Source organism: Artemia sp. Qi Xiang Cuo, chromosome 4, assembly GCF_049724085.1.
Source record: "Artemia sp. Qi Xiang Cuo chromosome 4, ASM4972408v1, whole genome shotgun sequence".
In the NCBI taxonomy this organism is placed as follows: Eukaryota; Metazoa; Arthropoda; class Branchiopoda; order Anostraca; family Artemiidae; genus Artemia; species Artemia sp. Qi Xiang Cuo.
In genome coordinates this window covers 14,751,792-14,765,101 of record NC_142797.1, presented here as the reverse complement: position 1 = coordinate 14,765,101, position 13,310 = coordinate 14,751,792, and the positions used below count along the sequence as shown (strand labels likewise).

The window sequence follows — 13,310 nt, the reverse complement described above, 5'->3', positions numbered from 1 at the left end:
GTACAAGATTGATTAATGACGTCATAATCGTCAGTTGTACCCAGGCGTCTCTGACGTCTTTTACTATTTAGAGTATGGCTTGTTCCTGTTTTTAATTTCATAACCAATAAAACGTCAAAGGTTTATTCCTGTGTGTTACATGAAAGAATGATACTGTAGTCCATTGTAACTGAAGTATTATAAGTAATCATTATATAAATGTTGAATTTTCCTTAAGAAATCATCATAGGTAAAATTTTCCATACCAGGAATCAAACTCGGGCCAACTAGGTGAGAAGCAGTTAGCCTAACCCCTAGACCATATAGAATATATTGAAATATCTGATTAATCGAATTATGTTAAAGAACAAACTATAGCCAATAGTATTAAATAAAGGATCGATTAATTTTAAATGGGATTATGTAAGTTTCACTGGTATCATGACTGCAGAGATGGGTGAATTATATTAAAAGACTATCATTAAAAGAACAAACAATTGCATGTATTATGCTGAGTTAGCTGCCTGATTCTTTGAGGCTCGTCTCTTTCAATTCCTGTAAATTACAAGCTTGGACAAACAAAACCCAAAATATATATTCTTTTTTTATACTTTTTGATCAATTTTTTGATACTTTTTGACTTTTCTTTTTTGATCAGCTAGTGACCTGAGTAATGGAATCCCACGACCTCGGTCTTTCATGAATTTCAGATCTATTTCTAGAGTTTGCCGTTAAGATCCTTTGCTGTAATACAATTAGTATGTTTTACTTATTAAGTCTTATTGCAGGGAATACCGTCATTTTGTACAGCTCGTCATCTTCTGAAACTGACATTTAAAATCTAACTGGTGAAGATAAGCAAAATAGAAGGGGAGAAGAACAGGTCCCTCACGAGAAAGAAGCCACAGAGGAAAAAGGCTAAATTCAGGCAAAGCTGGCTGCAAGTCCCTGAATGTTAGTCCAAGTGTTTTAATGAGAAGGTTTTCTGCTCTTAAATATAAGGAAACTAGAGGCTTCTTCGAGAAAGCTCACCACAAGAACTGATCGTCTCTTTACCACAGACAAAAACCAAGAAGAAAGTATAAAAGCCAAGTTTGCTGCTTTTATTGTGGAAAACAGTCTTCATTGCTCATTTGTGGAAACTCGTGTACCTTTTGTGAAAATTTGCCACATAGAGCTGTTGTAGAAAAAATCAGGCTGGGCAAGCAAAGTGTGGCAAATGTGATCAGACAGGCTTCAAGATCACACTACCATGAAATTTTATGTGATCGGTTGAGAGTGACGCTTTTTTCTCTAATTATTGATAAAATAACTGATGTGTCTGTCAAAAAACAAGTTGCTGTTACAGTTTTGTTCTGCAATAAAAAAATTTGAAATTAAAGTAGACCTCCTAGATATGGTTGAGTGTTGTGATGGGAAAGCAGAGACTATTTTCAACCTTATTTGCAATGTTCTAAGATAAAAATCTACCTACAGAGAACTGGATTGGATTCAGTGCGGACACGTGTAATACTATGTTTGAATGTGATAACTCGGTTGTGAGTAGAATCAAAAAAAAATTTCCATCAGCGATATGTGTCATGTGTCAAGTGCAGCAGTGCGGCATGAGTGCCTAAAGACGCGCTGAGTTTGAATTGTATCAGAAGTTTACGGACACCCCAGTCCTGAATTTGCTCTCCCAAGGTGAGACATGTTAACTGTCTCTTTGGATCTGAGTTTAACAATTATTTTATAATTGGAATGCACTTAATAGCTAATTTCAGGGAGCACCAGAGGACCACTCACGTAAAAGGCAGGGCTTCGCCAATCCTTAAGATTCCACTGCTTCGGATTCAACTTCAGTTTCAGCTCTATGTGCTCGAGCTGTTTACAGATTTTAATCTAGTTTTCCAAAATTTAAACCTTTGTTCCTCAAAATAAAATTACAGGTGGAGATACTTTTGAAGAAACTTTGCAGTCAAATCCGAGTACAAAAGCAGATTAACGTAAATAAAAGTTATCTATGAATGTGCCCGTAGGTTATTTGTGGAGGCGGTGAAGCAAATCAAGCAGCGATTCTTGTCTGAGGACCAACTGTTTACATTGTGAGAAATCCTTGTGCGATGACCGAAATTGTTCGATGACCCTAAAAAATCTTTGGACAAAGGTGAAACTGGTCTTCTTTAAAGATATAATGCACCATGCAGGTTGAAAATAGTCTCTGCTATCCCATCACAACACTCAACCATATCTAGGAGGTCTACTTTAATTTCGAATTTTTTATTGCAGAACAAAAATGTAACAGCAAGTTGTTTTTTGACAGCCACATCATTTTTTCAAGGGCAATTTCATCTTATTTGCTGAAATTGGCATTCTTATTATTGGTATTTAATGGACATTTCAGCATAGTAAATTAATCGTTCATGTGATTTTTGTTTTTAGGTGAATAGATTACTCATTAATAAGGATATTAAAATAGCTCAGAATATAAAATAGTACACAGTTCAATTACTAATTGCTACCAGTGTTAAGGGTATATTTGAATTAATTGGTTAGAGCGTGCATTTTTGAGGAAAACAAATGAAAACGCGCAGAAGTCGGGGGGGTTTAATCAAATTATGCCATTGAGCTTACGTATTTATTGGAGTGGATTGGAGTTCGGGGGTTCATTGTGTCAAGTTCACTTGGTTTGGATTTGTGATGTTTGCAAAGTAAGGCTTTAAAGGCTGTTTTTATATCATATTATGACTCTTAAGTTGTTTGGAAATGGTGGTCTCGGTTTGGTTCCCGGGTTGTATGTAGGGTTAATGGATATTTTGCCCCTTAGGTACGCGTTTTCACTACACTAGCGCCTGTTCGAAGTTCCTGAAAACGCTAGTTTTATCCTTATCTCCTTTTTTTTAAACCACTCTACTGTCTTTTAATAAAATTAGAAGTATAGACAATTTATTACAAAAGTATTTCTAGGACACAGCACAGTGCACAGGGTTAATCAAACTGCATTGCTAGTATTGACTTGAAAAGAGAGAAAGCATTTTGATTTTGACGGAGAAACACATAAACAAGTCGATCAATTTGCCATTAGTCTTTTTGTGAGTTTTTTGAACGCATAGTGAAGTCAATGGCATGAAATAGTTCCCAAGAATTAGCATTTTACATAGGGCCACTTGAACTGCATAAATAATTTATAACGTTAAAAAAATGGTATCAGTTTAGAAAAAAAATCGCGAAGAGAAAACTTGCTTGGTCTCGCTTAACGATTTTTAGGGGTTTTCCAAAAAGCTGAATTTATTTTAAACCTCAAAAGAATACTCTCAGTTCCCGTTGGCCAGCTTTAATTCTCTTTTTATTTTACTGAGAAAGGATGGTCTTTGATTATTTAAGCTTCTCATCACCGCATGTCTTACGTACGGATTAAAGATCCATTTGTGTCATCAAAGAAAAAACATATAATTTTACTTAAAATTGTTTTCAATGAAGGAATTTCTGCCAAATTCTTGAGTTCATATCATTGCTTCAGAAAATTGGTGACAGATTTTAAGTATACGAACCTATTTAAAAGATTAATAAAATCTGTTTCTGCTGTTTAGATTGACAGAAGCTCTTTATTTATAATTTGGTTAATAATTATGTTTCTGCATGCTAACTGACTATGCCTCAAATTATTATTACTCTTACATGTGCTCAATTATTACATTACCACCAATTTTTTGCTACCAAATGTGTTGTTCGAGCTAACAAAAAAATCTTGGCTGTAATTAGTGCGATAACGACTTGTACATATTTTTGTCTAATATGTACTGTGGGTTGTCTAGTATTTTACAATTTCACAAAAAGTTTGCATGGCTATTTTTTGGTCATCTTTTCTTTTGATTAAAATCAGACTACTTTATTATTGGAGGGATTTCTAACTTCCTCATTCTTTGTAAATTAACCTTTATTTAACAATAACATTTAATAGGCTCTGGCCCACTTTCGGCTAGTTACATATATCTTTAAAGATTTATGAGGAAACTAAGATTTATTGATTACTCAATCTAGTATTTTTTTGAACATTTTATCAATAATCAGCAAGGTTTATTGTTCCTCTAGTTTAACGTGAATTGCGCACGAGTTATTTGAATACCGTCATATCCCTTGTTTGCACAATTTATTATACTTTACTTGTAAAAAAACATTGTATTTTTAATAGGTTAAATATTTAAGCAATAAAAAAATACCTTTTTTTAATTTAAATGGCGGCAATGATCGATATTTTCCTAGTTTTCTGTATCGGACGGTAAAGGTTGTACTTTGGGCGTTCCTTGTGGTGGAGAGATCTTTGAGGAGCATTGGCCAGTTATATCATGTACTAGGGTAGTGGTATATTGGGTCCTGGCGGTTACGCTATCATAGGCTGGAGGGTCTTGTTGAGAAGATTCCATTTGGGGGTTTATGAGGAGATACTGTGCTTGATTTGGGATCGTAAAATATGAGAGGCGTGGTGGTCCTTCGTTATAATTTTTTGCAAGAATATTTTTCAATTGGGGGTTGAGGGGTAAATCAACTTCAATTGTAAATAAGGTTTCCACCATTTTCTCTAAGTTTGAACAAAATTCTTTTTGCTTTTGCAATTCGTTGTTGATTTTTGTTTTGTTTTTTTCCAATTGTTTTTCGAGGCTTTCCTGTCTGAGTTTGATTATTTCTTTTCGTGCTTTAAAATGGTTGTATTCATGCTGTAGATTCAGGAGCTTGATTTGTGCTGGTACCAGTGCTTTTTGCACTACTGCTGTGGCAGTTACAACTGTATTGGTCCTTTAGTCTTCCACTTTTCTACTGATTTACTGCATCTTATTATATAAGCTCTGTAATTTTTGAAGCTTATCAAAGTAATCGTATCTGTTGACAAGTGTGGCGTCGCTTACTAATTCCATTTCATTCTTTATTTTTGAAGCCTGTTCCTTGCATTTTATAAATTCAGTCTCGATTAGGTTATTCATTTGTTTTGCCACCTGGATCTCATTTATTTCGTTGTTTATTTTTTCCTTGGAGGCTTAACTTTACTAAGGGATTTGAGTGTGGCTTCTATCAGGTTTTCGATTTTCAATATCTCTTTTATCAATTTTGCCCCAGCATCTAGGAGTTTCGATCGCATCAGGAGTAATTGGTCGATAATCGTTCCGTTAGCAACGGGATAGCACCAGGTTTTTGGGGGAGGGGTCGAACAATTATTGTTCTGCTTCTAAGTTCAGGGTTTCTATCAAGCCGGAATTCAGCTTATCTGCAAAATTTAACTATTAATTTCTTTCAACCTTTACAGGTAACCTTCATTCAAGTGTCGTATCCGTACAATTTTTGTTTTAAGGATTTTTGGCCTGTTTATCTTACTTAAATTTGCATCAATATTATTTTATGAGTTTTTAAGTACTTAGTCTCTAGACCTATTTCCACTTATCTGGTTTTTCAACCACTCTACCAGATTTTGTGATAACTTCCTTTTCGCCTTCTTTTGTTTTATTCGTTTTGGACTTTCCCATTGAGATTAAGTCAAATTTCTTGTATTGCTTCAATTGGAATTTTTAACCTTTTAATTTAGCCTCTTTCGCATGGGCCATGGCCGAAGCTAGTTTTCGTTTTTGTGTGTCTTGAGGTTCTTCCGGAACTGATCCGTCGTCTGACTCAGTAGAACTGGTCTCTGAAGACTCATCATTAGGGCTTTCAGGGGTGGTCCTTTGCGATTTTGGAGTATCACCTGCCCTTGCTTCATATATTTCGTCTCCTCAGGAGGTAGAGGGATTATTTTCCGGTACCTTATGTCGAATTCTCGACTCGGGAGAATTGAAAAATTACTGAGAGCTTTGGGAAGAGTCAAATGCTTGTGCAGGTTGTCTCCACTGTTTAAATGTCATATCTTCAGGGGGTGGGGCATTTTCTGTGCCATGGTTTCTCTACAGGAGGACCATTCTTTGGGCTTGACTTTGGATACTGCTATGTCATTGTATTGTCCTGGGTGCACATCTTCAGGGGTTTCTTGGGTCCAAGGTAAGGTAGTTTGCCTTGTTTTTATAGGAAACTTGATTTTGTCCATGGCTTGTCTTAAATTTTTCTTGTGTGTGTCATTGGGTGGAGTTTTCTTTATCTTTACACCAGTGGTTTCGATAGTTCTATTTAAGTCATCTCGTAATGATAGAGGCCTCTCTATCGGAGTACCGGGTGATGCCATATCATCCGGAAATCTTTTGGGGGGCAAGGGATCGAAATTATATTGGGAAAAAATTGGGTTTTTGTGGATAGCGTAGTCCAATTCTTCTGAACTTTCTTACGATGAACTCTTTGTTTTTTTTTTGCGTTTTTTTCCTAATGGTATTAAGATTTTCTTTTGGGAACAACTAGATTGTTCATAGCTAAGAATTCTTCGAAATTTTCTTCGTCATTAGCATTTTCAAAATAATCTTGTTTGAAATTAAAGGGTTTTAATTCCGCCAGCCTCGACCGAGGTGGTTCGTTTTCCGTATCTTTTTCTACTGATTCGTCGGATGCAGGTTGGGGTTACCATTTTTCCGGAAATTTGGCTCTTTTTATTCGACTTACTTGTGCCTTATAAGTCCTTCCCGTATCGGGATTTATCATTTTAAAAGTAAAACCGTTGTCATATTCTTTGATTATTCTATATAGCCCTGAAAATCTATTGGAGAGTTTTTTACCTTCTGCTTTAGTTTATTTTTTAGGTAGACACGATCTCCTATTTCAAAATATATTTTTCCCTTGATATGAGGGAGATCATTTTGCTTTTGGTTCGTTTTAGATTTGTCTAACTCCTGCCTAACTATCGTATAAGTTTTTCTCATTCTGTTTTATGAAATACTGTTTATAGTCCTCAGTATTATTGTAATACTGTGTGGATTCTATAATTTCATGATACGGTATTTTGAAATCACTGCCAAATAATAAATAAAAAGGAGTTTTCTTAGTCACTTCCGAAAAAGCAGTATTGATCACGTTGGTTAAGTATGGTAAGAATTGGTACCAGTCATTTTTACTGTCTTTTGTGTAATTACTCAAGACATTCGAGAATATTTTATGGCGATTTTCTATTTTGCCATTTGCTTGGGGATGATACGAGAATGTCACTAGTGTATTTATGTTTAGAAAAATGATTAGGTCTTTGGTAAGCTGTGAAACCAAAGAACTTTCCTTGTCACTCAATACCGTGGTTGGAATGCCAAAATTCAAAAAAAATTTTGCTGATGCTTTGCTTGTGGCATACACGCTTTGATTTTTTAATGCTTTAGCGAACGTAAATCCAGTAAAATAATCGATTACACTAAGCACACACGTCTGTCCTCTGTTAGAAATAGGTAAACCTCCGCTGGTTCCATACAAATCAAAAAAATAATGTCGAAAGGTATTTTTCTGTTGGGATCCTTCCCATGGGGGGTAGGGATAAGTTTGGTATTCTTTCTCAAATTACATGATTCGTAATTAAATATGAATTCTTTGAATTTGGTTAATTCTGAGGGAACAAAGAAATATTGTTTTAATCGGTGGAAGGTTTTCGTGATTCCCAAGTGTCCGCCTGTATCCGAATGAAAGAATTCGAAGGCAGGTACTGCTAAATTTTGGAGTAGAACTGCGATTATTGATGCTTGGTTTCTATTAGTATCGTCTGTTACTATTCTTCGGAGGATTTCTTTGTCTAAATCGTAATAAAAATTGTCTATTTCTCTTCTTAGGGCTTTGAATTTTTCGGACAGCTTATCACAATTCACAAAATAATTAATGAGCGCCAAACACATCTCATCCTCAATTTGGTTTCTTTTTATATTTGCCAGCGAAAAAGGGCAATGATTAATCTTGTTTCCTCCTATCTAAATTTTTGGTTTATTCTTTTTATGCTTTCGTTTACTTGGGTTGATTGTACTTATCTCTTTGTTTTCATTATCTGAGGAGTTATTTTTGGGGTATCTACTCAAGTAATCAAAGGGGGAATTTTTTTACCCTTCAAATGTTCAAATTCATAATCCAAATCTTGGATTTTCATTATCCATCTAGCTAAAATTCCCGTTGGATTTTTGAATGTGCTTAGGTACTACAAGCTTTTATGGTCCGAACGAAGCTTAAATTTTTGACCCACTAAATAATGTTTTAAATTTTTCCAAGTGGTAAATTATAGATAGTAGCTCTAATTTCTTTGCAGAATAACTGCTTACGGCTTTCGATAAAGTTCTACTTGAATAGCATATACCTTTTTCTAAATACTTAGGGGGTTTCTGTAGAGGGTCGGGGTGGTTTTTTACGGGTATTAATTGTGAAAAAATCGCACCGACGCCCAGAGCTGAGGTGTCAGTGGTGACCCCAAATTTTCCTTTTTGGAAATCAGGTAACGCAAATATCGGCTCAGAAGCAAGTGCTTTCTTGAGATTGTCTCAGGAAGTTTGAGCTTCCTGGGACCAAGTAATATTTTGGGGATTCCCTTTAGTTAGATGTGTAAGAGGTTTTGCTATTAAGGCGTAATTATCTATAAATTTTCTAAAAAATCCTGTCGTACACAGGCGTGTTCTCAGTTTTTTTATACTTGTTGGGGGTTGAAGGTTTTTTATGCATTTTATTTCGTCGCCTTCTGTCGATATCTGGCCTTGGTCTACAATCCGTCCAAAAATTGGGATTTTGGGTTTAGATATATTCACTTTCAGGCCTACATTTTAGGTTGCCTTCCCTGAATTTTTCAAAAACTTTGGCTAATGTGGCTAAATGATCCTCCGAGTTTTCTCCTACGCAAATTACATCATCCACAAAAGGAATAATGTTCTCTATGCCTCGTAATAAGTGTGAGGGTAAAGCGAGAGAGGTAAATTTTCTGTAGTAGGCTAAGAACTTAGGTTGAAAAACAACCTTATTTTTAGATAACTCTGAGTGGTGGGTCTTTTAAAACTAAGGGGGGAGCATATAACTTGGAGCTTCAATATTCAGGACACAAAAAATTTCAAAAAGCCTGGAAAATTTTGAATGTCTTCGAGTAGTAAAAATAACGATAAATGCCTTTAGTAGGCTGGGAATATAAATGACTCCTTATTAAGTTGAAAAATTATCGAAAGGATAGCTTTTATTAAATTGAATAAAATTATTCACATCTTCAAATTCTGCCGATGCATGATGGGGGGCTTGCGTAGCTAGGCCAGTAGCGTCAAGGCTTTATGTGGATGGGGTTCTGGCAAGATAGGTGGGGACTTGCGCAGGAAGCACAGACGGTGTGGTGGCTAGACTGGAGGTGGCGTCACAGCTTTTCGTAGTTAGTGCCAGTGACCCAGTAGCGTGACCGAAGCTGGTTTCAGGGCCATTCGCACGCAGGGCAGACGTGATAGCGGCTTGACTAGATGGGGAGCGGTGTGCTCGCCATTGTTTAAGCACCCACCCATTTTCTTTTTAATTTCTTCATAGGTTGCAATGGAGCTTGCACTGGCATTGCCGGTCTTGAAGGGCCGTGGGGGGATCTGGATGTCCCTGGCATCACAAGATGGGGGATCGTGGTAGGGCCGACATATTTGATAACTGATGCCCTTGGATAGTTGGATGCCCCAGCCATCTCTATTTTGTACGGATGTGGCGTCATTCCTTCTTGCCCTCTTGCTCAGAGGGGGGAGGGCGGCGAAATCCTAGAAGAGAAAATTTAGTATAAATTAGTGCTTGCTTTTACAGAAGCAAACAAAATTTACTATAAATCCTTCAATCTATCTGAGGGGACCCCGTGTAATGATAAAATATATGGGTCAAAGCTGGAAACGGTCTTGCTTAAAAAGACTTTGTCCGTGCCATTTACGTAATTCATTACGATATGCAGATATTACATAAAACTAGCTTTATTCGTCTAAGAGATGATAAATTTCAATAATTTAAAAACCTCAAGCTCAAAATAGCCAGCCCATCCTTCCTGGAAAGCAAAACTAGAATTTCTTATGAGTATATTAGAGAAAACCAGCATTGGAAAATAGCGCTAAAACACAACCATCATTACCCAGAAGCCCTCTCTAATGACATAACATCCAAGCTAAGAAGCCTGAATTCAACTACTCAAATAATAGAGCTAAGTAGATATGTGTATGGAGAAAAAATGGAATATTTTGATAGAAAACTTTGTTCTGAATGAGTATTTTTTGCCTTTTTTCTCTCTATAATAAGCAATAGTGAAAAAATTTCTTCATACTTGATTTAGAACTGTATTGGCATAACATCAAAGCTAAGAGGCTAGAATTCAACTAATCAAATAATAAGGCTCAGTGGATGTGTGTATGGAGAAAAAATGGAATATCTTGATAGAAGACTGTTCTAAATGAGTGTTTTTTCCTTTATTCTCTCTATAATAAGCAATATTAAAAAAAAAAATTCACACTTGATTTAGAAATGTATTAGAAGGACACCTTGAAAAAAGAGAATAAATTCGAGTTTATTAGACGGTGCATAATTGAAAAATATAACTTCAAAATAGGTTCCTAGGAAAGGTTTGTTGACATGTCTCATTTCTTCAAATTAAGCCCTTTTCAACATAGTAAAAAGTACCTAAACTAGAATTTTTGGAGAGTTATGTGAAATTCTTTGAAATCCCAAGTTAATTTCCCTATGGCTGCCTTTAAAATACCTTGTTAGTTCCCTATTAGTGTTACTTGTCTATTATTCCCAACCACATGCCAATTAATCATATCGAACAACCTGGGAAGTCTGCTACCTGGAAAAAGGGCTGAACTTAAAATCCTATGTTAATTTTCCTATGGCTGTCACAGAAATCCAATGTTAATTTTCCTATCTGTGTCGTGACGTCAGAGGGCATGTCACAGGAATTCTATGGGGAAAAGGAGGGTATGTCACAGAAAGCAGTGAGGCTGTTTCGTGACGTCAGAGGGCTGTCATAGGAAAAGGGATAGGGCTGCCACAAAAAGCAGTGATGGGATACTACTTTCGCATGGGAAGCAGTAACATGTCCCTTTTTTATTTTATTTTATTTCTCAGAGATGATCCCACCGAAAGAAAAGGTCGTAGAAAGTTGGGAGGGGGCTCATTTGAAAGTAAATTGCAGTATTTAGTGCTTTGATCAATTAAGACAAGTCAAATTTAAAACTAAATAAAAGTTTTGACATAAACTATATCTGCATAAACAAGATAATATGGCACATGGATCTTCTTATAATATTTTCGTTAAAAATTGATTATATTTAATAACATATTTTTTCCAATTACAAAAGCTTTTAACCCCATCACCTCTCTACGATGTTACAGTGCCAAACCATCTGAGGAGTAGGAGAAGAAAGAAAGAAATAAGATGCCAGTAGAAAGGGGGGTACTACTCCCATTGCTCACCCCTGCTGCCACCTACAACTTTTTTACATAATTTATTCAAGGATTATCGATCTGTTGTTGTTTGGCCACGTGTAATGACATGAGGGGTGATTTACATAATCGCTAGAGGCAATGTATTCATCTAGGACTCGAGGGGCAAATGAATTTCCATGAACTTGATTACGTAATAGAAAGAGAAGTGGATTTCCGTAAAATTGATTGCGTAATCGATTAGGAATTATATTGATCCGATAACAGGAAACATGATAACGTGTCTCCTTCTAAGCCAATTAGAGGGTTGGTTACATATTACCGGTGGAGAATTGCAGAAAATACGAGGAAAGGATTTTTGCTATAGTTTTTTTATTAGTCTGTGAATAGAATTCAAAGGAGTGAGAAGAAGAACAGTTTTGACTTTACTCATTTGGATATATATTTGTGTGTTGACGAGTGGAATGTTTACCCTCTTAGAAGTTGATAGTGGAGTTGATGGTAATAATACAAGAGCACCGAATATTGCTTTGGAAATCACGAGAGGATCACGGCTTTGTCTGGAATGGGATGAAGTATATGCAAGATATGTGATATCCTTGAGCAAATTTAAAATGGAGGATCAATTATTTTTCGCTGCAAGTTGATATAGCACATGTGAATAGACTTCAATGTGTTTTAAGTGCATTAGTGAAACATATCGAAGACAATAAACTTTATCGCTAATTGTACATGCTTATTATTATTGTTGTTGTTGTAATTATTCAATAAAATTGTTTTAAAATCAAAAATGTTCTCTTTCTCTTCGGTGTAGGTTACGTTAGGGCTAACGAATCAGGGTCAGTCTAGCATCAGCAGTCACAGCAAGAGGACTGAATAATGAATAAATTTGAGAAAGAGAGAATTAGATCAAATCTAGTGTTTAGGGAAAAACATTTGATTTTGGATGATGATTTTCTTGAGTTATCTCTTCAACGCAGGATATTCTCTCGTCAGAGAACACTTGACAATATAATGAAAACTGATTCTCCCCCATTGGATTATTGTATGAAACTTTTAAAATGTGACTCAGGTGCTTATAGTCTTTTTATTGATATATAAATTGGAACAAAGCAGAAGCATATCGTGGAATTACTTTCGAAAACATTGCCAATAGATTCAACATAAATAGCTCTTTATTCGAAGGAAATAACGCTGCAGAATAACTCCTCTTTCTATTCCTCTTTTTAAATTTATCGAGTGAGGATGCTCAGTTCCGTTTTAGCCGTGAGAGAGTGGATATTGGAAACCAATAATTCTCTATACATTTTCATTGTGCATGTAAACTCTTGGCAGTTGGATTCAATGTGGGAATTGTACAATTATTGATGACTATAGTGAAAAGTGTAAATTATGAAATCCTTGCAAATTACATAGAGGCTATGCAGTACAAATTAAAGGATGTAATTCATGTCTTGAGGAGGTGTGTGACTCTCACCCTAGAGGGCACCTGTGCTCCAATTGTTACTATGATAAATGTGACAATACTTACCCCGTGTATTATGTGTAGAATACTTACCCCGCTATGATTGGAAAGAATCCCAAACGTGATTTTAGTTTATTTCTACGAGATTGGTATCGTCGTGGATTTAAATTATTCTGGGAAGAGGAATCTGGTCTACGATTCAACTGTTGGAGTAACAAGACAATTTGGTTTCTACGTCATCGTTGTGACGACACTACCTACTATGACTATAAACCAAGTGGTTTTTATTTGGCAGTTACCGAATGTGATTCAACATTTGAAAACACTGTACGTGATATTGCTTCAAATAGACAGATTAAAACTCGTGAATTTCATAATATGAATGCAAATAGTACCATTGACTATGCAAAGAGATATGACAATAGTGAAGTTACATTGTACTGTAGAAAATGTGACCCTGACTTTGCAGTCAATCAAGATCAATATACAGTGAATCCAAATAATTTACCGGCATTAGTGGTTCACGACAGTTGCCTATACATCGAAGAAGAAGAAGAAATCTAAAGTGAAGATTTAAAGACATTGTTGT

General features: G+C 35.8%; 1 long non-coding RNA gene across 1 annotated transcript in view; it reads left to right on the top strand.

Moving 5' to 3' along the window:
• Positions 1 to 1,295, top strand: part of LOC148952803 (uncharacterized) — a 39,526-nt gene extending 38,231 nt beyond the window's left edge. Inside the window, exon 3 of the long non-coding RNA XR_016141612.1 lies at positions 768 to 1,295. This is a non-coding gene — a long non-coding RNA (uncharacterized LOC148952803). The remainder of the gene's footprint in view (positions 1 to 767) is intronic.
• The last annotated feature ends 12,015 nt before the right edge of the window (positions 1,296 to 13,310 follow it).